Consider the following 23148-nt stretch of genomic DNA (forward strand, 5'->3'; position numbering starts at 1 on the left):
CATCCAGCTATCAAATTTTCTGCTTGTTCTGCAGTTTTGTCTCTTTCAGATCTGCTTTTTTTCGAAGGTGCACTTGTACTGACTGGCCAACTCGCTACATTACTTCTACTGCTACTCGTTCGGGAGGGGAGTACTGCTGTGGACGAATTAAAGAAGGTGTACCCCAAAAGTCCCATCTCATGCTCCGCGCGTCAAATTTCCCTTTCCTTTTGTAACATAATCTCTTATAAGAGTCCCCAATGTAGCACACGGAACGGTGTCCGGGGGTCAGGCGGTACGATGACATACTGATTGTAATTTACACATCCGGTATAGCTATCGCAAAAGGAATTGCAGTGGTCAGAGCAATAATGCAGTGGCTGAGCGTTAACTAAAGCTTACTTTTAACAAAAGTGTGGCTAACACATTCGATTAAGTGACAACTACCAAATTATTCGGGGTGACGAAGTAATCTAATTCATTGGTAGTATTTATGTGCTTGTTGTAGGTTTTTTCTGTTTTGTTACAAAAATTCCCCCGCATTTCCCCGAAGGGGAGTATGAGGAAGTGCGAAGCACGGGGTGATGCTATGAGGGGGAGTTTGTTGAAGTTTGGTGGCATTTTGCCCGTTAGTTACATTAACACCCCCTCGTGATCACGTTCGGCTTAACACGCCTCGTTTGTCCCTCTGCGGAAATCTTGGTGAAATAACGTGTATGCTCGAGAGGAGGAGCGCACCGCACCGCAGCGCACCGCAGCTGCGAAGCGCCGACCGGAGTGAAGGGAGAGGAGGCGCAGCCACGTGAGAGAATGCAGAACTAGCGGGTTTGTAGTATCACGTGTACACCACGCAGTTATCAAGCCGCTATAACGCCGCTGAGTCGCCAACGCACGCCGCTGACGACGTAGTTTGAATGCGTTAAAGATATAAGGCGCGTTACTAACGCTGATATCAGCGTCGCGTCCGTGGCTTACGTTTTTTGTTCCTAAGGGATGCGGAGGATCCTTTTCTGCGCACGTTTTTGCAGATGACTCTTCCCAATGTACTACCTGAGTTTGTTGTGTCCTCCAGTAACAGAGGACCTATACGATGCAAGGGTTTTTTGAAAGAAGTTGTTGATGCTTTTCGGTTTCTGGCGGTACGTTTCTCTTTGGAATATCTGTCTACTGTGTCCAGGAAAATGCTAACAAAAGATTTGAAGGATATTCTTTTTCCGGTGCCCCGTTACAGGTCAATGTATTGTAAAGGACCTGGTCAAAATGTTTTGTCACGTGTAAAGAAGATGGTTATCCCAGCGTCCGTGAAAACGTTTTTCTTCATGCTGCACACGAACACTCTTCCAGTAAAGACATGGATGCAGGAAAATGGATTATACGAGGTTTGGTCCAGCACGTGTTCTTTGTGCAATAAACCAGAGACTGTGGAGCATGTTTTCATGGAGTGCTGGGATGCCATCTTCTTTTGGGATGTCCTGCAAAGAACCCTGAAGAAAGAATTGCCTGTAACACCACAGGGAATACGGTATCTCCCCGTTGAGTGTTCTGATGGTGTGCCGTACGACCTCATAATGGCTGTAGCATTGCATTCAATTTGGAGGTCGCGAATGGCTGTACGCCATGCGGACGTACACGCCCAAACCGTTAGCAAGTATTTTGCACAGAGCATGACTTCGATGTACGATATTGCTACAACCCAGGGTATAGAGCTGGAATGGTTACCAATTTTGGAAGATTTGTGTACTTTTGATGTTTATTTTAAATCTTTCCGCCAGCCAAAGCATGGTCGGCGGTTTTTAACCTATCATTGACGCATTTGTGTTCTGGTGTTTATACAGGCAATAAAGGAAAAAAAAAAAGCGTCCGTGGCTTAGTCGGTAGAGCGTCGCGCTGCGGCCGCAAAGTCCTCGGATCGAAACCTGGCGCCGGACGCTGTTTTTTTTTATATAGTGTAGTGGCCTGGCTGGCGCGCCGAGAGAGGGTGTTGCGAGCTGGAGAGTAGTAAAGGGGCTTTAGGAGAGTAGGCGAGGGGGTAGAGGAGGCGCTATGCGAGCGCCCTCACGCGTCGGAAATCCGGCGCCGTTGCTAGGCACGGTAGCTAGCTCCGTTGCTAGGCTGCGGACGGAGGACGGCGGTGGAAGCAGGAGTAGGCCCGACTAAGAAGTGCTTCGCACTTAATATAAAAAAATGGGCGCCATTGGTATCAAGCGCTGTTATTTGAACGCGCCCGTACGCAGGCGTAAATTTAAGGCTTGAAGGTTAGCATGAATGGCGATTCTATAGCGACGATTGCGATTTAAACAAAGATGGAAAGGGCAGAAAATATATTCAACCATCATATCTCTTGGCGGTGGCTTTCTGAATAGTGGCTAGGACAGCATAAAACGGGGCAGAAAGTAGGTGGTAAATCGTCACCACTTCATCTATTTTTCTAATATCTCGTAATTGTAAGTTTGCTTTGCAATTGTGCCACTGCCCTTGGGGAACAGCAGCACTTTGAATTTTCGTTTGTATTTGGATTTTAATGTCTTTTTAAACTACTTTTTTTCTAATTTCAGTATAACTCAACTAATCGAACCGGTTCGGTACGAACCAGTACGAGGTTTTGTCGAACCGGAACTGAACCGCAACGAAAGGATTTCGCCTTAACCAGAACCGCAACCCAACCGGTATTTTTTTCGGTTCGACACACTTGTCTATCTATCTATCTATCTATCTATCTATCTATCTATCTATCTATCTATCTATCTATCTATCTATCTATCTATCTATCTATCTATCTATCTATATATATATATATATATATATATATATATATATATATATATATATATATATATATATATATATATATATATATATATATATATATATATATATATACAGAAACATAGGTCGGCAGTCTACCACGCCAAAGGAGGCATAGGGGTGTGCTTAGGCTCTATTTTTTACTACGGTTAATGAAGTTAAGATTTTTTTTTAAATATAAGGAAGAAAGAAAGAAAGAAAAACACGCGCCCAGAGTGGGGACCGAACCCACGCCATATATATATATATATATATATATATATATATATATCTTGAGAGAGTCGACGGGAACGCTTGAGGTCCGCTTTATTTGCGAGCGCCGAGCACGGCCACAAAAGGACAGCAACCGCCCGAGCAGCGGAGATGATGATCAACCGACGAGAAGGAAGATGAAACGAGATGAACATGAACGCGCACAATGTCTAAACGACAACGAAGCATAAAAGGGATATTGGCCGCTTCCCGTTGCAAAACCTCTCCTTTGGGAATTTCACGCTCACACTATATATATATATATATATATATATATAAGAGAAGAAAAACTTCGAACAAGGTAAAAGCACGATTGTGGCCTACGTTTCAGCAAAGAGAACTTGCTTTCCTCAGGGCGAGGAAAGCAAGTTCTCTTTGCTGAAACGTAGGCCACAATCGTGCTTTTACCTTGTTCGAAGTTTTTCTTCTCTTGTGTTCTCTACCATCTTCAAAGTTCTACTACTCCCTATATATATATATATATATATATATATATATATATATATATATATATATATATATATATATATGTATATACAGAAAAAATGCCGGCAGTCTACAACGCTAAAGGAGGCATAGGGGAATGGTTATAATATTTTTGACCATTAGTGAAAGTACATTTTTTATTAATTTACGTAGAAAGAAAGAAAAAAATTCCCGCGCCTTCCCGCGAGGGGAATACGAGTAAATGAAGACCATTGGGAGTCGTTAACACCGCGTAAAGTCGCGTTAGGGTGGGTAGTTGGGTCGTAGTTGCGTTGGTGTTGGTTTGGGGTAGAGAGAGGAGAGTAAAGTCGCGTTAGGGTGGAGCGAGCGTCAACCAAGGAAGGAAGGAGCAACGCAGTGACTGAAGCACGAGCGACCGCTAGGCGCTTTATATTTGCAGAGCGCGCAGTAGAGGGAGAGCAGTACGGGGGGGAGAGCGCGCATGCGCAAGCAGCGCGCGCCCTTCCACGCCCCACGGGCTGACTACGTCGTAGTCAGCATGCGTCGTAGTCAGCGAACGGGCTGACTACGACGCATGCGCGCGCCAGCTGCTGTTGAGAGAGAGGAGGGAAGGAGGAGAGGCGCACCTGCTGCGGACGCGGAGCTGTGGACGCCGTCCGACGCAGGAAGAGGCGAGGCTAAGAAATGCTCTGCGTTTAAAACACGCGCCCAGAGTGGGGACCGAACCCACGCCTTCGATTAGACCTCGAATGCCTTACCAATTCGGCTATCTGGGCGACTGTGTTCTCCTTCTCTTTCTGAGGTATTTATATTTACTACAACTCTATCTGACGCTTGAGGGTGGTAGCCAGCACCACTCAGACTATACGGGGAGAAGGGGACCTCATTTTCGAACAACGGGCCTGGCTCGAACGTCTACAGCCTGTCATGAGCGGGTAACTGGCGGAAAGCCCTCTTTGCTACCTTGGCATCAAGTCTGCCAGAACCGAGGCCCTCGCTAAGCTTTCGCAGGATAATATGATTTGGAAAATGAGGGGCTCGTTAGGAAATACAGAAAGAAATGCCGGCAGTCTACAACGGCAAAGGAGGCAGAGGGGAATGGTTGGAATATTTTTTGACCATTAGTGAAATTATATTTGTTATTAATTTACGTAGAAAGAAAGAAAGAAAAACACGCGCCCAGAGTGGGGACCGAACCCACGCCTTCGATTAGATCTCGAATGCCTTACCAATATATATATATATATATATATATATATATATATATATATATATATATATATATATATATATATATATATATATATATATATATATATATATATATATATATATATATATATATGTATATATACATATCAAGGTTGCAGTCGTCATTGCCAGTGCTATTCGGCTTTTTTTTTCGAAATATATAATAGGGCCGAATGACGTGTGCTTGTCACGTTTCTTTGATTCATTGATAAATAAGCGAAAATATAAGTCGAGAAAAAATCCGCCGTTTTCCGGGAGCGGGACTCGAACCCACATCTCCGCATAACCGGTGCGGTGCGGAGATGTGGGTTCGAGTCCCGCTCCCGGAAAACGGCGGATTTTTTCTCGACTTATATTTTCGCTTATTTATCAATGAATCAAAGAAACGTGACAAGCACACGTCATTCGGCCCTATTATATATTTCGAAAAAAAAAAAGCCGAATAGCACTGGCAATGACGACTGCAACCTTGATATGTATCTTTACCGAGTCCCTCGTCCCGTATCTCTCTGTTCTGCTATATGTATATATATATATATATATATAATATATATATATATATATTTATTTATATATATAGATATATATATAGCGAATCAGAAATGGGAAATGAGGGGCTCGGTGAAAATAAGACAGAAAATAGAGGGTTACGAGGGTTCAACGGTTCAACGCTGGTCGACCACTCTCGACATGTCGTAGCCACTCGAGTCATGGCCAGGGGGTTAAAAAGAAGGTCCCCTTCACCCCGAGTAGTCCGAGTGGCGCTGGCTACCACCTCCAAGTGCAGGAATAAAAAAATACGTTAACATAAATACCCGAGAAAGTGGTGGGGAAACAGCCCCGCCGGTAGCGTAGTGGTTATCGCACCAGACCGGTATTCTGGAGGTCGTGGGTTCGGATCCCACCCGGCGAGCATTTTTTCACCACTTTCTTTCTGACTCCAAAAATTCATCTGTTTCTATGACCCACCACAACCTCCCCTTTGCTTTCCGAGGTTTTCTTGACTGCCAACCATTATTTTCTGTCTTACTTTCACCGAGCACCTCATTTCCCATTTCTGATTCGCTACATGCATAGCGAGGGCCTCTGTTCTGGCAGTCTTGGTGCCAAAGGTAGCTTAAGAGGGTTCAACGCTGGTCGACCAGTCTCGACATGCCGTAGACACTCGAGTCACGGCCCGGGGGTTAAAAAGGTCCCCTTCACCCCGAGTAGTCCGAGTGGCGCTGGCTACCAACCCCAAGGGCAGGAATCACAAAATACCTTAACATAAATACCCGGGAAAGTGGTAGGGAAACAGCCCCGCCGGTAGCGTAGTGGTTATCGCACCAGACCGGTATTCTGGAGTTCGTGGGTTCGGATCCCACCCTGCGGGTATTTTTTCACCACTTTCTTTCTGACTCAAAAAATTCTTCATCTGGTTCTATGACCCACCACAACCTCCCATTTGCTCTCCGAGGTTTTCTTGACTGCCAACATTTTCTGTCTATATATATATATATATATATATATATATATATATATATATATATATATATATATATATATATATATATATATATATATATATAGTGGGTAAGAGGTGTGTCCAAAGATGCCGCAAACTCTGAGTCCTACCTAGCCTGATGCATGCGCCCGGCGTCTTGGGCAATAGCTGCTCTATTTAGTCACACTAGTCGTGCCTGGCCTTCAAAGATATTCTGCAAACATAATCTATGCCAGGAAGACAAGGTGGGGGTCCCATTGTCCTGTTGTTAACAGGCGCCTTATCATCCATGATGCGATTTCCAGGCTTGTTATGTGCTTTCCTTAAGGGACCCTAAAACACTTTTTTCAACCTTTTTTGAAATCTTAAATGCTTGCAGAACGTAGTCATCCAAGAAAACCAGTTACAGGGTCGCAAAGTACCTAAGCCAAAATATACTGCTCTATGCCCGTCAGATAACTTGTAAACTCGCTCAAAAGATTTTGCTCTCTTTCCCGGTCTTGACGTTCTGCGACGGCCCGAATTACACCACTAACCCCACGCAGCCGTTCGCCGGTTTTCTTCAGTTGCAGCAATGAACGTTTTTCGACAGCAACTTTAAAAAAAGCCACAAAACAAAGGATAAATTGAAGGCGTATCTGGTGCGAGGAGAAAATCACGCAGTGCCGCTCCGTGCCAGGTATAACTATAGCTTTCGCAGTGGTTATAGACGCGAAGGAAAGAGTGAAAGCGCTTATCGGAAGTGTCGCAGGGTCCATTTAAAAGAATTCTGAGCTCTGTGCGGTATGCCCGACTAGCCTGACGCATACGCTCGGCGTCTTGGCATTTTTAGTCACGGAGATAGATTTGCCTACGGCGATGAAACTGTTTGGAGGTAAAAGTATACAACTTTGCCGTAAAAACAGAAAGAACAAAAATGAGGGGAAGACACACGAGATAAAATGTGACGCGTTCAAGCACACCTGTCATTAACCCGTGCGCCATCAAACTCACGAATTCCAGTTGCTCTGGCCGATAGGTCCAAAGATGGCAGGCTGATAAACTTGTCTTGCGCAGTCTCAATATCCCCTGCTTCCCCTATACCCCTGGTACACTGGGCTCTCAATTTGAAAAACACCTCACATATTTCAAGTAGCGGATCACAAGCCCCATCTTCGCAGTATGTGCTAAGTGTCCCTTATTGTCACGGCGTATATTATTTGCATGTTCACGAAAACAAACGTTAAGGCAGCGTCCTCTTTGGCCTACGTAAGACTTCCCACATTTCAGAGGAAGGCGATTAACTACGGCTTTAACACTTTTAACATGCTTATTCCGATGCTGGATGTTGCACTGCTTCTTCTTTTTGAGTGAGGGCCGGTGCGCACTCATAACCTTTACAACATCTGAGGCGCAGAGAATACGACATCCACACTCATCCTACTCCCTATTTCCCTCACGTTATGTGATTTCTTTTGGATATGTGCTACAACAGGAACCTTGCCTCTTCCCCTGTTACCCTCCTCCTTCTGCTGTGATTCGCGAACGTCTTTCTGAACTTTTTTACGAATTGTTTCCGCTACTGAAGTAATAAACTCAGCTGGATAACCAGCCTAAGGGAGCGGCTGTGATTGCTGGTAAAAGCTATCGTTCATTGTATGAACACACGATTTGGTAAAAGAGTTCAACAGGCACACCTGTGCAACGATAGGGAGAGTTTATCTTTATAACACTTTCTTTATAAAAAAAACACCTTTTTTCACCTGCACATGTGGTTGGTTATATGTGTCATTTAAAAAAACCAAAAACGTTTGTGAGGTCATTTAAAAATTAGATTTATAAAACCACAAACCACAACGTGTATGCGTGCAAGGATTTTGGTATTTAAGTTCGTGTCGAGTCCATGTGTTCGCGTGAGATTTGCACAGCTTCGAAATGTTTTTAACCCCCTAACAACAAGCCACATTTTCAGTTGTTCTAAAGTATTAAGTTTACCCACCGTACCATAGGAAGTCGCCTAAGGCGTCTTCAGCAAAAAGCTTGGGAATGACCAATCGAAGTGGCTTAGTGTGAAAATCCGGCAAATGACTTGGCCGAGCATTCAGTTTGAGTGGGAAAGGGCGTCTGTGGAGGATACGGCGCAGTGAAAAACACCACTGCGTACATGATTTTTTTAAGTGAAATCATAAGCTGGGCTTCGTCATTCGCCGAATTTGCACACTTTGCCATTTTATTGGTCATTCTGGAACGCTGTGGTGCAGACAACCTACAGGGACTTCTTAGAGTGCATGCTATCAAATCACCACGATCGTAGATCCATGTTTTAAAGCGTTCAATTGGGTAATTGATACTACCCTTTATTAAAAGGAGGATGGAACCATTACCTGACACGGAGGAGGTGTTTATGGGAGGTTTTCAGGGGTGTTTATGATCCGCTCTAGCACAGACGTCGTGCTCAGCGCTTGCGCCCACCGTGGGTAAATCCTTGGGTAACAGAGTTGGTGATAGGCGGGTCGGTCGGTGGGAGTAAGTGATTCTGCAGGGATGCCGTGGACAGCAGGCCTGCGGCGACTCACACGATCGGTCAATGCGGTGATTCGGGGCACGTACTGAGACACTGAATCAATTTTTCAGGGCCGCGAGGATCTGTCGACCCACCGCACACTCTTCGCCGAGGCCGCGCTAGAAACAGGGGTGGGTGAGATATTTGCACCCCTGTTGCTAAACATCGCGACACCACAGGCAAGCTATTGTTAGCACTCAAGTGACTTTGTAGTACGTTGTTCAGTACTGCCGGATCCCCACAGCTAGAGCACCCTGGTAGAGTACGAACCGTTCAAAGAGGATCACACGCTTGGTTGGAAAGCTGCGTTCACGCGCTGTGAGGTCCCCAAGTTGATCCTTGAATGACTGCGGGCTGTTAGCGGCTGTCCTGCCACAAACCCAATCAAATGATCAAATTGGAAGTAACTATGGAAGTAACTCTAGGCTTTTTGGGCTATAGTTGTGCACCGGTTACTTTTACGGTCAGATGGGCACAAGTGGATTTAAAGCCTGGCGTTCCGCTGCAATACTTGTGCCCCGAATGGGAACACGCTTGAGAAGCTCTACAAGTATCCGGGTGGCGGTATCCCGAACCGGGATACCGAGTAACTATGACTCTCTTGTCATGGGAGGGGACACGCGTGGCAAGACAGACGCCATGGCTGATTGTAGTAGGGCCGCCGGAGACACCGTATGGGAGGAGATCGGGGTGCCATTGTTGGGAGGTTACTACGGTGCTTCCGAGGCGCATCTTCCAATGAAAGGAACCCTACAACACTTTTTTCAACTTTTTTTTAAATCCTAAACGTTTGCAGCACGTAGTCATCCAACACATCCAGTACTTAGATTAGGAAGCCTCAATGTACCTCATCTGAAAATTCCTGCTTAATGCCCATCAGATAACTTGGAAACTTGCTCAAAAGATTTTTAAGTGCCATGCACTTCTTAAGCGACCCTGAACCTGCGTCCACCGGCGATGTCCGCGCACGTGGAGATGGGCGCGCGCAGCCTGGCCGCTGACATGGCACATACTCACGTGGGGGATTGGCCAGGAATCTCCTCGTCTTCCTTGGCAACGGGGGGAGATGGGCGCGCGCTGCCTGGCCGCTGACATGGCACATACCCACGTGGGGGATTGGCCAAGAATCGGGCGTGAGAAGGGCTAATGCACCTGCTTAATAGAGTACTGACACGAAATTTCAAAGCTGAGATCCGCTCTAGCAATCAAGTACAACGACAACACAAATAGGTGTCTGTGAATAAATGCATCTTTCTTTCTTTGTAGTTGTGTGTGTGTGTGTGATCTCTCTTTCGCGAACATTACCGAACCGCGCAAATTCAACTCGTGCATTTGCACTTTCACATTCTTCCCCTCGGGGAAATGCGGGGAATTTTTCTCTTTTTCATGTTATTGGCAGCCTTCAATTGCTGGAATTACATCATTGCAGCGGTGTAGCGGTTACTGGCCGGCTTTCCTTCAGTTGCAGCAGTGAACGCATTCAATAGCTCCTTTAAAAAGAAAGCCACAAAAGCAAAGCAGAACGGAAGGTGTATCTTACTTGACATGCAAACCGCGCAGTGCCGCAGCGCCCGGTCTGTGTGCCCCTTCTGTAGTCCCATTTCCCGAGCTGTTTTATGACTCAGTTATGTACCAACTGGCCCGCCTTCAATCTGTGTTGCAGTCAATAACTCTAGCTTTCATCACAGGGCTTCCAGATACGAAGGAAAGATTGAAGCGTTTATCGAAAGTGCAACAGAGTACCTTTAAACCCATTAAATCTGCAAGACCATGTACGGCAGCCTACAGGCCCAATGCAGTGCAGGCCCGAATAACCGTAAGATGAAAACGGCTGTTAAGATGTTTTAAAGTGACCTGCAATGCTAGCTCGGCGTATTAGCGTCTTGTGGCCGAACTGCAGAGTTGCAGGGGAAACAACTAGCTCTGCGGGTGGCCCTTATCTCCACGAGGGTCTCACTGGGAAGCGGGGAGATGCCAGAAAAAGTGAAATTAGGCGAGTCTTGGTCACCCACCACGGCGGCTCATTTGGCCGGCTGAGTTAGGTAGGGTAATGTGGGAAACAGAGGTCACTCCCAAAAAACAGTAAACAAGCCAGCATCTCCCATCCTCCTGCCTTGAGAGGCGGCCGAAGTGTTCGTTCTAGCAATCTGCCAACAGATGGGACCTGTGTTAGTGGTTTCTCCAAATAGGTTTGTGGGCTGTTCGTTGACGATGCGAGGGTTACACGCGAGTCCCCATCTACCTCGTTTCGCGTGGTGGATCGTAGCTACGAGTGTTTGCTCCTCTTTCTGATGCGTGCTGTTAAATACGAGCACCTCACTTAATTAACGAAAACTGCTAACAAGGTATCGATGTGTTCAGCGTGTTTCGCTTTATGGTTTTTGTATTGATGTGGACCGGGTGGGGCGAGAAGTGCTGCGACAGGGAATTTTGAAAGCGAAGCTTTGTACATCTCCTCCCCAAGTGTTCTTTCGCGCCTGTTGAAGTCAGCAGAAAATTCCTGCGAACAAATAAAAAAAACGTTACTGGCACTACCCCGAATCGAACCTGGAACCAATAGAGAAACGGAGCGAGGGCCCGCTGTCTTACCAATTGAGCTTACGAGCACTCCTTTTGTCACTTGAGCTACGAGCACACGAGGAGACGGGGCAGACAGATGGTGCGCACACTGAGTACGTCTCTGAGTTTAACCTCTGGATTTTCGCGGAAAGCCACGTGATAGCTTCACGCGACTTTTGGCACCGCTGTACACTCCCCTCACGGCACATGCAGTGGCTGTGTGCGCGCCTTGCGCATGCGCTAGGAGTTCGTAAAAATAAAGGAAGCTCACACCAAGGCATGCCACCTCACTTTTCCTCCGTCTCTTCCGTCGATCTCGTTGCCGCGTCAGCGGTGGCAGAGACGGAGGAGATGTGAGATTGTCGAACACCGGAGCGTGGGACATCTGGGAGCGTGGGACTGTTGAATTGTTGCTTTGATTCGAGCAATTTCGGGGGGTACGCGACTTGTTGAGACAGAAAATAAATTTTTGCCTGTGTTGGAGCCAATTTCGGCTTGCACCAAATGGGCGATAACTTCAGACGCCTCGTCTCAATAATCGCCCGAGCGCTGACCATCGCCCGAGCGTAGATGGTCAGTGCTCAGAGTTTGCTGTTATTTGGTTTGTTTTCGTCAGCGCTGTATTTGTGTTTTGCTGAATACCTTGTAGTTCAGATATGAGCGTGAGAGAGTTGGGTCCCGGGGTTATTTGTGTACACCCCTACTATTGGTCTCAGTATGATTGTGGCGAATCAGCGGCCCAATCTGAACCCTCCCAATTCTCAGATCGTGCGCCCCTTGGTAGGCGGGGCTTTCCATCAGAATTCAGGTGTTTGAGCTTTTTTGGTAGGAGAGAGGGAACCCCGCTGGATGCGAGTCTCTATCCGACCTCTTCTCTATGACCATGAGCCATGAGCTGTACTTGGTATAAATAAAGTGCAGATATTGTACATCTTGTTTTCTAGGGGTACACTCTTAATAAAAAAGCCCGTAAAAAGGTAGTAGCGGCCGTATTTACAAAGTCATTAGGAACCTTACTACTCCGTGGTTTTGTACGTAGGCTCTGCCACTAACAACTATATGGTTAGAAAATTAACTTAGTGTAGGACTTAACTTAGTGTAGTGTATGCACTAGATTAAGGTCGTGCTTGTGGCTAGGTTATGCATGGCCAGTTAGTAAACGCATGTAGCTCAGAAGAGTGCTATCGCTAGGACTTTACTTGGGGAGGTAATGGTACGTACTGCCTGCTTCAGTTAGTAATTCTACCTAGTACTAAATTTACTGCCTCCAGTTACTGAGAACCTAGTGTATACTGGGTCAAGTAACTTGTTAGTGTTCCATTAGTGAATGCCTCGACCTCGAACCGTCGTCTGCTATGTGCCGCCGACCAAGGAGTCGTCCAACCGATCATCGATCAAGAACAACAACTCGATTTTCCCTCGCGGTATATCTCTGTCTCGGCGGAACCGGTACGAAATATTTGCAAGTTGAAAACTACCCGGCACGGGCGGCTTTTATTAGTTGACCTGAGCCTTCTTTCACGTGACAGCTTCTGCGGTCACACAAGCAGTTATCTTCGTCCATCTCACTAAAAACAGGTGACTTCTGGACGGGTGATGTGTATTGTTATCACTACAAAAGACACGCAAGTTCTTTATATCCGGCGCCACACCGTGTCAACCCTACAAATTGCAGCTGCGAAAGCAATGTCGGGACACAAGGGCAACAGCCCAACCTTGCCGTGAGAATACCACAGGCTGTTGGGTAGTCAGCACCCGTAACTGACGGCGATTTCCTATCGGGCAGCTGCACTTCACCTAGGAAGTTCCGTATCTAGTGGCCTGGCAGATCTGAGAGTCCCGGGTTGGAGCAGTTTAGCACATCTTTGTTCTCTAGCACGTGAGCGGCAGCGTTTGCAACGACGGCTGCGTGTCCCAGGAACATCACGTCGGGTAAATAAATGTATTAAGTGTCCTTTTTGTTTGAACACAAATCTCTTATGCAACGGCAGAGCATCATTTGTTGGGAATCTTCTCTAGACTTATGACGGCATATCTGCGGTCTGAGAAGGGCATGATGTGGATAGCTATGCACGCTACGCCAAAGGTGTTTTGTTGGCGAGTGACCGGTAAGTAAATGACATCCATCTCGAGGCGACCATGTGTGGCTCCCCGTAGTTCTGGAGAGCCTGCCCGAAGCGGCTGGGGCATTTCACTCTGGCAAATGTGGCCCGCTGCGTCTATTCACACAACACGACCTCCATGAATACCGCGTGGTGCGTTAAACTCCCGTACGTGCTGCAGGCGCTGCTCTTGTTGCTTTTCCTCCTTGCGTTGCTTGCGATTTAGTTTCTTGGCAGCTGCATTTGGTGCATCTCCTGCTCCAAAGCGCCGTTCAGCCGCTGCAAAAGGTCGTCGCCGCGAACATGGTTTACGCTCAGAGCCACTTTGTGCGGCGATCGCGATTGGGAAAGTCGGAGTAACGCCGCAGAATTTCAACTTTCGTATGCTTACAAGCATACATTACAAGCGTACATAACGATGTACAGTATTAAGTACAACTGCTGCACCTTAGTAATTTCAAACTAAATGGCGTCGTAGGTGCTATTGTCGCTCCCAGAGGCACTCGATAAACCTTGCGAAAATGAGAGGGTGGTGTGACACTGTCAGGTTCGGTGACAACAATAATGAATAGAAGAAGAAACTGAGGAAACGAGACCTTTTGTTTATGTAACCCCAAACCCAAATCAAAATCACACAACAGACAGAGCTAAACCAAAGAATAACAGGAAACTGCGACAATACGGTATTTAACAAGATAACTGGTTCAAACGGGGGAAAACAGTCAAAGTCCGGGACTGAAGGCCGAAGACAAAGTACGGTAAGGGAACGTCCACAATATTCGTTCGCAGCTGGAACGGAGTTGCCCTACCTGACGTCCCAGAGACGCAGTCGTGGTGTGTTTCGGTGTTCAAAGGTCCAGGTAGCGTGTCGTGGCCGTGGCGGTGCAGCGTGCTCCGAGCTTCCGTTTCATGATAAAGACGAACGCAGCTCTGGACGCACCACTGTCTTTCACCGATGCCCGGCGAGACGATTTGCTTGCGAAGACCTCCTGGAGTTTGCAGTTGTGGATGACCTCTTGGGGCACGGCACGGGTCCAGTCGCCCGACCGCCGCGCATCCCGGTCGCGATCCACGGCTCTCCGTCTCCCTCTCGCTCGGTGTTCTCCGGGGTCGCTCCTTCTTCGGTTTTTTTTTCGCTGGCGCCTTGCGATTGGCCGGCTCATGAATAGGGGGTCAATGACCCCGCGAGGCGCTGATGATGATGGTGGCCTCGGGGTGTTCAGCACGTACCCCGCAGAGCGCGTCCTCTCGTCTTCGTCATCGTCGTCTGCTGCGCACGTTTCTTTCCTTGCGGTCGTCCTTTTTGTCGTGGCGATTTCTTGCCGTGACATGTCCCCCCACTTAAGCATTTTCCAAAGAAAAATGTCTCTTTCCAGTCCACGGCACCAAACCAACAGTCCTTGAGATGAACAGTCACACAATATTTAGTCCTCATCATTGCACTTGAAATAACCCCGCGATAAAGCACAACTGCACAAAACACAGACCACCATACATAAGAAACGAAGACACCATCTTCATGTATACGATGTACGCCAGGTCCAAGTGGAATAGACAGTCCAAAATTGTCCAAACAGGCAATCAGGCAAATATTTCTTTCCTTTTCCGGCAGTGGCTGCGGTGCCACTCTCTGCCTCTTACGTACCAGCGTCTAGCCGTGTAGGGATTTGACTTGCACTTCAAAGCACCAGCTAGGCGCGCTAATGCGAACTCATCGAAAATCTGGGAAGAATGTGCGCGGGAAGATTTTGTCGTACCGGTGGATTTTCTTTCGGATCTGGAGGGTTTTATGGGGTGTACTTTTCCTTTGTTCATGGCCATTGATCCTTTTTTCTTAGTTTCTGCAGTTCGACCTTTTGGCCGACCGAGGCATTGTCTCAGTGTGTTACTTATCGGGTCCTTTGTCCTCGCAACTACCTTTTCGCACTTTGCAGCAATCTGGGGGTGCAGGACCGTCTCGTCGCTGAAAGAACTCTTTTTTGTTACAGAGCACTGCTCTGGAGGCAAGAAGCTCTTCGGAATGGTTCTAGCGGCGTCCTTTACCTCGGGCTCAACTGACCCGCGTACAATGAAGTTTGATGTCGGCGCCTCCGCTATTTCAGAGGTTTCGGTGTTTCGGTCCGGATAAAGCACTCTTTGACATTTTTTGGTTGCGACAAGTTCACATGGTTGGGTGACCTCTTGTACTCCTTTTAAAGGCAGCATGATCAGGTCTGTGCTAGAAGTCGGTGGTGCGAAAAGTATGACTCTGTCATAGGTTTCTGTGCCATCCTCTGACTGAGAAGTATTCCTCCGCGTCGCCTTAAGCTCCGCGAGTCGTAGCCGCAACTGGAAAGTTTCTTTTTCAATTTCCACTCGCGCTCGCACGTGCTCTTCGCGCTCCTTCTCTATTGCCGCACGCGCCTTCTCCATTTCCGCAATCTTTTTGAGTGATTCTAGCTCTAACTCGTTCTCTTCCCGCCAGTATCTCTGCTCCTCAAGCACCCACTGTTCAAGATCGTCGCCGCTTAGTCCTAAGCGCGCCCCCAGTTCAAATAATTCCTCTGTGTCCATGCCTGGTTTTTACGGGTACACAAAACAAAATAGTCTCGTCCTGCCGTGGACGCCAATTATTGTCAGGTTCGGTGACAACAATAATGAATAGAAGAAGAAACTGAGGAAACGAGACCTTTTGTTTATGTAACCCCAAACCCAAATCAAAATCACACAACAGACAGAGCTAAACCAAAGAATAACAGGAAACTGCGACAATACGGTATTTAACAAGATAACTGGTTCAAACGGGGGAAAACAGTCAAAGTCCGGGACTGAAGGCCGAAGACAAAGTACGGTAAGGGAACGTCCACAATATTCGTTCGCAGCTGGAACGGAGTTGCCCTACCTGACGTCCCAGAGACGCAGTCGTGGTGTGTTTCGGTGTTCAAAGGTCCAGGTAGTGTGTCGTGGCCGTGGCGGTGCAGCGTGCTCCGAGCTTCCGTTTCATGATAAAGACGAACGCAGCTCTGGACGCACCACTGTCTTTCACCGATGCCCGGCGAGACGATTTGCTTGCGAAGACCTCCTGGAGTTTGCAGTTGTGGATGACCTCTTGGGGCACGGCACGGGTCCAGTCGCCCGACCGCCGCGCATCCCGGTCGCGATCCACGGCTCTCCGTCTCCCTCTCGCTCGGTGTTCTCCGGGGTCGCTCCTTCTTCGGTTTTTTTTTCGCTGGCGCCTTGCGATTGGCCGGCTCATGAATAGGGGGTCAATGACCCCGCGAGGCGCTGATGATGATGGTGGCCTCGGGGTGTTCAGCACGTACCCCGCAGAGCGCGTCCTCTCGTCTTCGTCATCGTCGTCTGCTGCGCACGTTTCTTTCCTTGCGGTCGTCCTTTTTGTCGTGGCGATTTCTTGCCGTGACAACACCGGAGCAGATCTGTATAGTACAGCCTTTGAGGAAGCTCTTGACGAAAAAATTCTGTGGGTCTCTGCATTACTCTCTTCGAATACCCCGGTCAGCGCTGGAGCTAGGCCTCGCGCGCTGCAAAAAGCTCCTTTGACGTATTTTACAACTTCTAATCTTGGTACCTTACCTCGTCAGTCTCTCAGCGTTCCTTCCCAACGAAGTTCTTATGCCGGGGAAGGCTGTTGGGAGCGCGCAGGCCTGGACGCAATTTAGCCTGCGCTGCCTCTAGATAACGATCCTACCCACTTTATTCAGAAATATAGTTAAACCGTGTCTGGACCAACCGCCTTAAAGTTCAGACAGCATTTACCGAAAGGAATTGGGGAGGAACTTCTGAATCCACTTCGGTTGTTCCCCTGTTAGGCAATGGGGTGCAACATGTAGGCACATTGGCCGTTGGGGGCCCGAATGTGGAGGTCGCGGCCACAAATGGACCATATTACCCGGCTAGCACGCTAGAACACGAAAACCAAAGCCAAAATCCTCACCGCGGCGTCGTGGCGACGCCGTTGAGGGCTCGTTCGACTCCCCGGGATGTGCGAATGATGCGCTCGGAGCCAGGCGATGTCAAAAAACCACGCTTTATTGCTCAGTCATCATTTGAAACACGCACTGGACAGGCTGTCCTGCGGCTCCGGACTTTTCGGTACAGGACGTTTCGGTGCAGGGTGTTTCGTTACGGTCTTTTTGGTGCACGGACCTCTCGGGACACGGGCGTTTCGGGAAACGGGCGTTTCCGGACTCGGACCTTTTGCTACACAGGTGTTTCGCTACGAAGACGAATTCCGGTGAGCGCTTTAGGCTGCGCGCGTTGTGAACGTGGTGGTTGCAAGCACGCAAGTCGTACCTATTTATTTCAGATGTTCTTGTTCGCAATTCTGCGTTATTTTATCCCGGCAGTTGGTTATGCCGCAATGCAAAAAAAAATATTCTGTTTATTATTAAATTATATCTGGTATATTGTAGCATTTGGACAACCTCATGCATGCATTGTTTATTATTTTGTTTTTTAGCGAATTATTATCACCAGTATTTTATATAAAAATCAGTGACAGTATCATCATGTTTTTTCACTCGGTTTTTGACGACTTATTATCACCTCTTCTAAACAAAATCAGTTAAACAATTTTGCTTTCGCACTTTGGGGAGTCCTTACGATAAGGGCTGCGTAAATTAGTGCCATAGAACGGGGAAAGAAACCTGCGCCTTTATAACGAAATGACGAAGAAGTTGTAATTTCTTGGCATTCTAGATTTGTGTGCGTTGCTTTCTTCTGATAACGCAAGTACTTAATTAAGGCGTATACGGAAAGCGCCTTCGTAGTTAGCATCAGTGCGGAGGGTTCATTGTGTTTGTGAATCAAAAGCTAGAAATGCCGTGTAGTGACGTTGAAAGCACTCTGCAATGTCTTCTTCAGCATACATACAGATATTCATCTTCGCAAGCACTGCTCATTTGGAATTCTTAGCGTCTTGCCGCACAGTATAACTGCCATAATATGGCCGTGATGTTATCTGATACCAATGTCCCCTGCAGCTCCCCATCAGTACTTTTTTGAGCCTCACAATATCACCCATAAAGTGGTGTTCGCAGAAGCAGGTGTCGGCGCAAACTATTTCGTTCTCCTTTATAAGATAGGTGTTTACTTTCTTTAACAGTAAGGAAGAGCGATTGGTGCGTGAGAAATATTTTACGGGGCTACCATGCACGTCAAAGCAGCGTCCCCGAATAGGAGTGACGTTGGATTGCGGCTTATCTCTGGAGCTCACATTCGTACTTTTCTAAAAAACAACTTCGCTACTCAGAAAAAAATTTAAAAGAATATTTAAGTAACTGAAACACCAATTCAAAGGACATTTACGAGAAAAGTAAGCAAATGAAACATGACCGAGGAACTATCCACAACAAATATTTACAGGTGAAATCGCTTAAAAAGTATATGTATTCATAAGTAGGCGCAAATGATCACAAAATGATGTCTTCGAATACCCCGGTTCGAATACCCCGGTCAGTTTGTACATATAGCAGACAGCAAATCTGGGTTAAAAACTGTCCTAGCAGGGGTACCCCAGGGGTCGGTTCTTGGTCCTATATTATTTTCTCTATTTATCAACGACTACCCCACTTCCCTAAATCACGCCGACGCAGTTATCTATGCCGATGATACTCCTTTACTCGTCTCTCATCACAGTCTAAAAGAAGCCGAAACTCTAGCAAATTTAGAATTACGTGAGACATTACACTAGTTTAACAGTAATAAATTAGTTCTAAATATTAAAAAAACAAAATTTATAGTCTTCTGCTCTAACCGAAAACAAGTAACAGACGACTGCAAGTTATACATAGGAAATACACCCCTTAGTAAAGTTCAGGAATATAAATATTTGGGAATTACTATTGATAAATCAATGCACTGGGCGCCTCACATAAGAGAGCTGAGCAAAAAGTTGTCTTTTGGATGCTATACATTACTTCAAGCGCGCAAACACTTTGACGCTAAAACACTAAGAATTATATACTTTAGCATTTTTCACTGCCATCTTAGTTATTGTATAGAGTCTTGGGGATATACATTCGCGTCATACAGCTCCGTTATTGTCAAACTCCAAAAAAGGGCGATGAGAATAATGACATGCGCCCCCACCACCACGCCATCGTCCCCAATCTTTTCAGAACTTAACATTATGCCATTTAATGTGGCAAGGGACTACAAAACAACATTACTAGTTCAAAGAGCACTAAATAAATCCAATCGATCATCCGTTGTAATAGAACCTAAACGAAACACCAGACATGCCCACAAATGTAATCTTAATTCACCAAAAATACATAATGTGTACGGTCGCCGCACTATTTCTTACCTAAGTGCCAAACTATGGAACAATGCGCCAGTGAACATAAAAATGAAACCAAATAACACTCGTTCCTTAAGAGAATTTTTCATGTCTGAACATTATACCTCACCCTGTTAACACATAGCTAAATATATTTACCTAGCTCACATTATATGTAATTATTGTAAAAAAATTGTTTGGATTCTTTTTCTGTTTATTGTAGTTATTCTGTTATGGATCCATGACTAGCCATGTCGGCTAAGGATCCAGATGACTCTTCACCCATTTTCTGTACCTGCTTTTTATGTAATAAGCATAGTTCTGAGTTCTGAATAGGAGCACAGATGCCGTTTTTGAAAAAAATAAATCCTGTGGACCCTGTTCTTAAAAAATCAAAACAAAAACAAAATAAAAGTCAAACTGATATGTTCATGCATCAAAAACTCTATAAAGCCCGTATATTTTTTTTTTATCTGGACAGAGATTTTGGACCCAAGGGGCAGCGGAATCCCGATGGACGTTCGCCGTGGGGGTCAGCAACTTGTCCTCCCCGAACTTCTCTCGACGCACGGGAAGCGTGCATGGCGCCTGCCTGCGCCGGAGCTCCCGTAAAACACTCTCCCTTGGATTGGCCCACCACTGCCGTTAGGGTCGCTAATTACGCGCTGCAGCTTCGGCTAGCCAAGGCAACCCATTCGGGGTGCAAGGCACAATTGCTTTTTTCCGCAGAAAGCGCGGAAGCGAATAAGATCACGTGGGCGACGACGGGATGGGGAACTCGAGGGTGTGGACGACAAATCCTTCCCCGTGAGAGGACAAACATTTGAGTATTTCTGTATTTTTGTGTACGCTGCGCTGCCCCGTCGGCTTCGCCGAAGAGGGATTCGATCTCTGGTAGTCCATCCCAATGCTTTTACCATTGTCACTACTCTGTAGGAATGTAAATAAGTGCACATAATTTTTTTTTGCTCTGCTTCAAACTTGCGTCTTCAGGCGCTCATTTTACTCTGCCGACGGGACGCCCCGTACCCGGAAGAGCGCAGACACATGCAAGGTGGAAAATCAACGAACAGCCACTCATGTCACCCACAAAACTCAGAATTGGAACGCTCCTCAAGCACGAGATTCATTATTCGCGCAGCGCAGCCTGACCTCTCGCCGGTAGCATGGGAAAGGCGGCTGGAGAGGCAGTGCGCCATCTAAGCCCCAAACAACGATGTATCCCTTGTATAAAGTTGCTCGCAATCTGATTAAATAAGTTGTTATAGGTTAGCAGAAGTGCATACGTTTCTTGTTCCTTAAATGCTGTCGTCACAGAGGAAATTCATCCTGAGTGTTACTTCCCATATACCCCTAAGGAACAGTTTCAATGGCCCTGAGACCAGGTAGAAAAAACATTCTAAACTAAGCACATAGCACGCTTTTGCCCCCAACATTAGCTCTGCCCTCAATAACTCCATAGCAATGACTTTTCAAAGAACTGCGGTAAGCCGGAAAGCTACACCTGGTCTTATTTTATTCAACCATTTGTTATAAGCGTATGAATAGAGGGTAACACAATGGGTATTTGAGCTAGCTAACTCAAGCCATTTATCACGGCAGACGTAGTTCGACTTTGTAGGCCAAGCCTTTGCAGGACAAATGCGTGTATCGCTAACATGGAAAAAAAGTTTGCAAATAACACCATTTCAGAAAAAAGGTACCGAGTTTACCAGACTAATGGCAGACTAATAGCACAAGGGGTGCTCAGTGACACACATTAAATGAGAAACCCCCAAGCAAACTTAATTGCTGGGATTAGAGGTGTTACAGTAAGGAAGCAATTTCAGAAATCAGAAGTCGCGAAGGTGAAATGTGCATCAGCAAGGTGCATGCCACATTACACGTCCGGAAACACATCCACCATGACATCCCAGGTACACGAGTTAGCAGACATTGGCTTTCATACAGAAGAGGAAAACGAAATTAGAATAATTCGCTGCGAAGCAAGCATCAACATAGACAGCAGACTTTCAGTTGGAGGTTATATATGCCACTTGCTGAACATCTGAAATGTATTGCTCACGGTAACACTAACCACCATGACAGAGAAAAGGCTACAAGGTACCATTGTGGGCATGCATACAAGCGGTGATACCTAACCTCACTCAACTTAACGTAGTCTAGCCAAACTAACATTCACTGAAATCTCCAATCTAAAGAACCGCAGTGCTAACTCAAATGGCAGCCTGGAACAAAATACACGAAAAAAAAGTAGCCGGAGTCAAACTTCCTCCCTGCATTGCACCAAGGAGCTATACGCCATCGAAACAGCCACGCTGGAATCGGGTATGCCCGACGTAAATTTAGACACTACGCTTTTTCAGTGTAAGTCAAATCCAACAAAACGAAAAAGAAATGCATCGCTAATTTTGTTACGTGGCGATTTGACTTTGTAATGTACCGCCTTCTCGCAGTGTGCCAGAAAATATACTCGGAACGCGCGTTTGGCGACGACTCAGGGTATATATATTGTGCTGCGCTTCCAGGGTTCGCCATGGCGAGTCCATTCGCAAGGAACTCTTTTTTTTTTACTTCAAAGGGACACACGAGAACTGCTGCTGGGTCATACTGCCAGCGGTGCCGATAGCCACCCCGCGAAACAATAGCATCAATTTCGGCAATGTCTACATCAGGAGTATCGATCTGGTATCACTAGCGAATCGCCTCACCGCTCTCGAAAACTTTCCAGCGCCACACCGCGTTTACTGTGCAGCGCTAATGCACTGCCGCGCTAATAACAAAGGCAGAAAGAGTGAGTGGGTACTTCTTAAATTTCCCTGATCAGCAGCACGCACCTCATTCCTTCAATGGTTTTCAAGTGGGAAGCATTAGCATTTCAGTCGTATTTTGCCCCTGATGATGAGCATGAAGAAAACGTATACACTTCGGGAAAGCCAAAAATAATTCATATAATTAGACTGCGAGCTACGTTCGGTGCTCAAATGTCGATTAGGATCGCTTTTCGATTGCAAGCTGGCTGCGCGGCGAGCCATCCGGAGGCTGCGTCCGGTGAATCACGCGATGCAGGTGCCGGGGGCCATATCACGATCGGTCAGGCACAGTAACTGCTTCCCCCGCATAGGTTTTTGTTCCCGTACAATCCCAAAGGAAATGAAAAAATGACCTTGCGAAACGCTAACTTATATTTCAGGTTTTTTGCCCACGTGACACAAACTGGTTTGTCCGCGCGACGGATAAGTTAGTTCGTCCGCACGACGGGAAAGCTTTGCGGGAAAGCTGACGCGCACCGCTCCTGATATTACGCGACATTCACACACAGGCCAAGAACTACACTGACAGTGGCACCGGAATTGCCAACTCCGTGCTTGGCGTACTATTCCGTAACTTCTCACAGTTCATAAGACGCCGCCGTTATCTGTAACGCGTAATCACTGCGGTAGGGAAA

Source organism: Haemaphysalis longicornis, unplaced genomic scaffold (assembly GCF_048455015.1).
Source record: "Haemaphysalis longicornis isolate Haplotype H1 unplaced genomic scaffold, Haemaphysalis longicornis Haplotype H1 scaffold_1, whole genome shotgun sequence".
NCBI classification, from domain to species: domain Eukaryota; kingdom Metazoa; phylum Arthropoda; class Arachnida; order Ixodida; family Ixodidae; genus Haemaphysalis; species Haemaphysalis longicornis.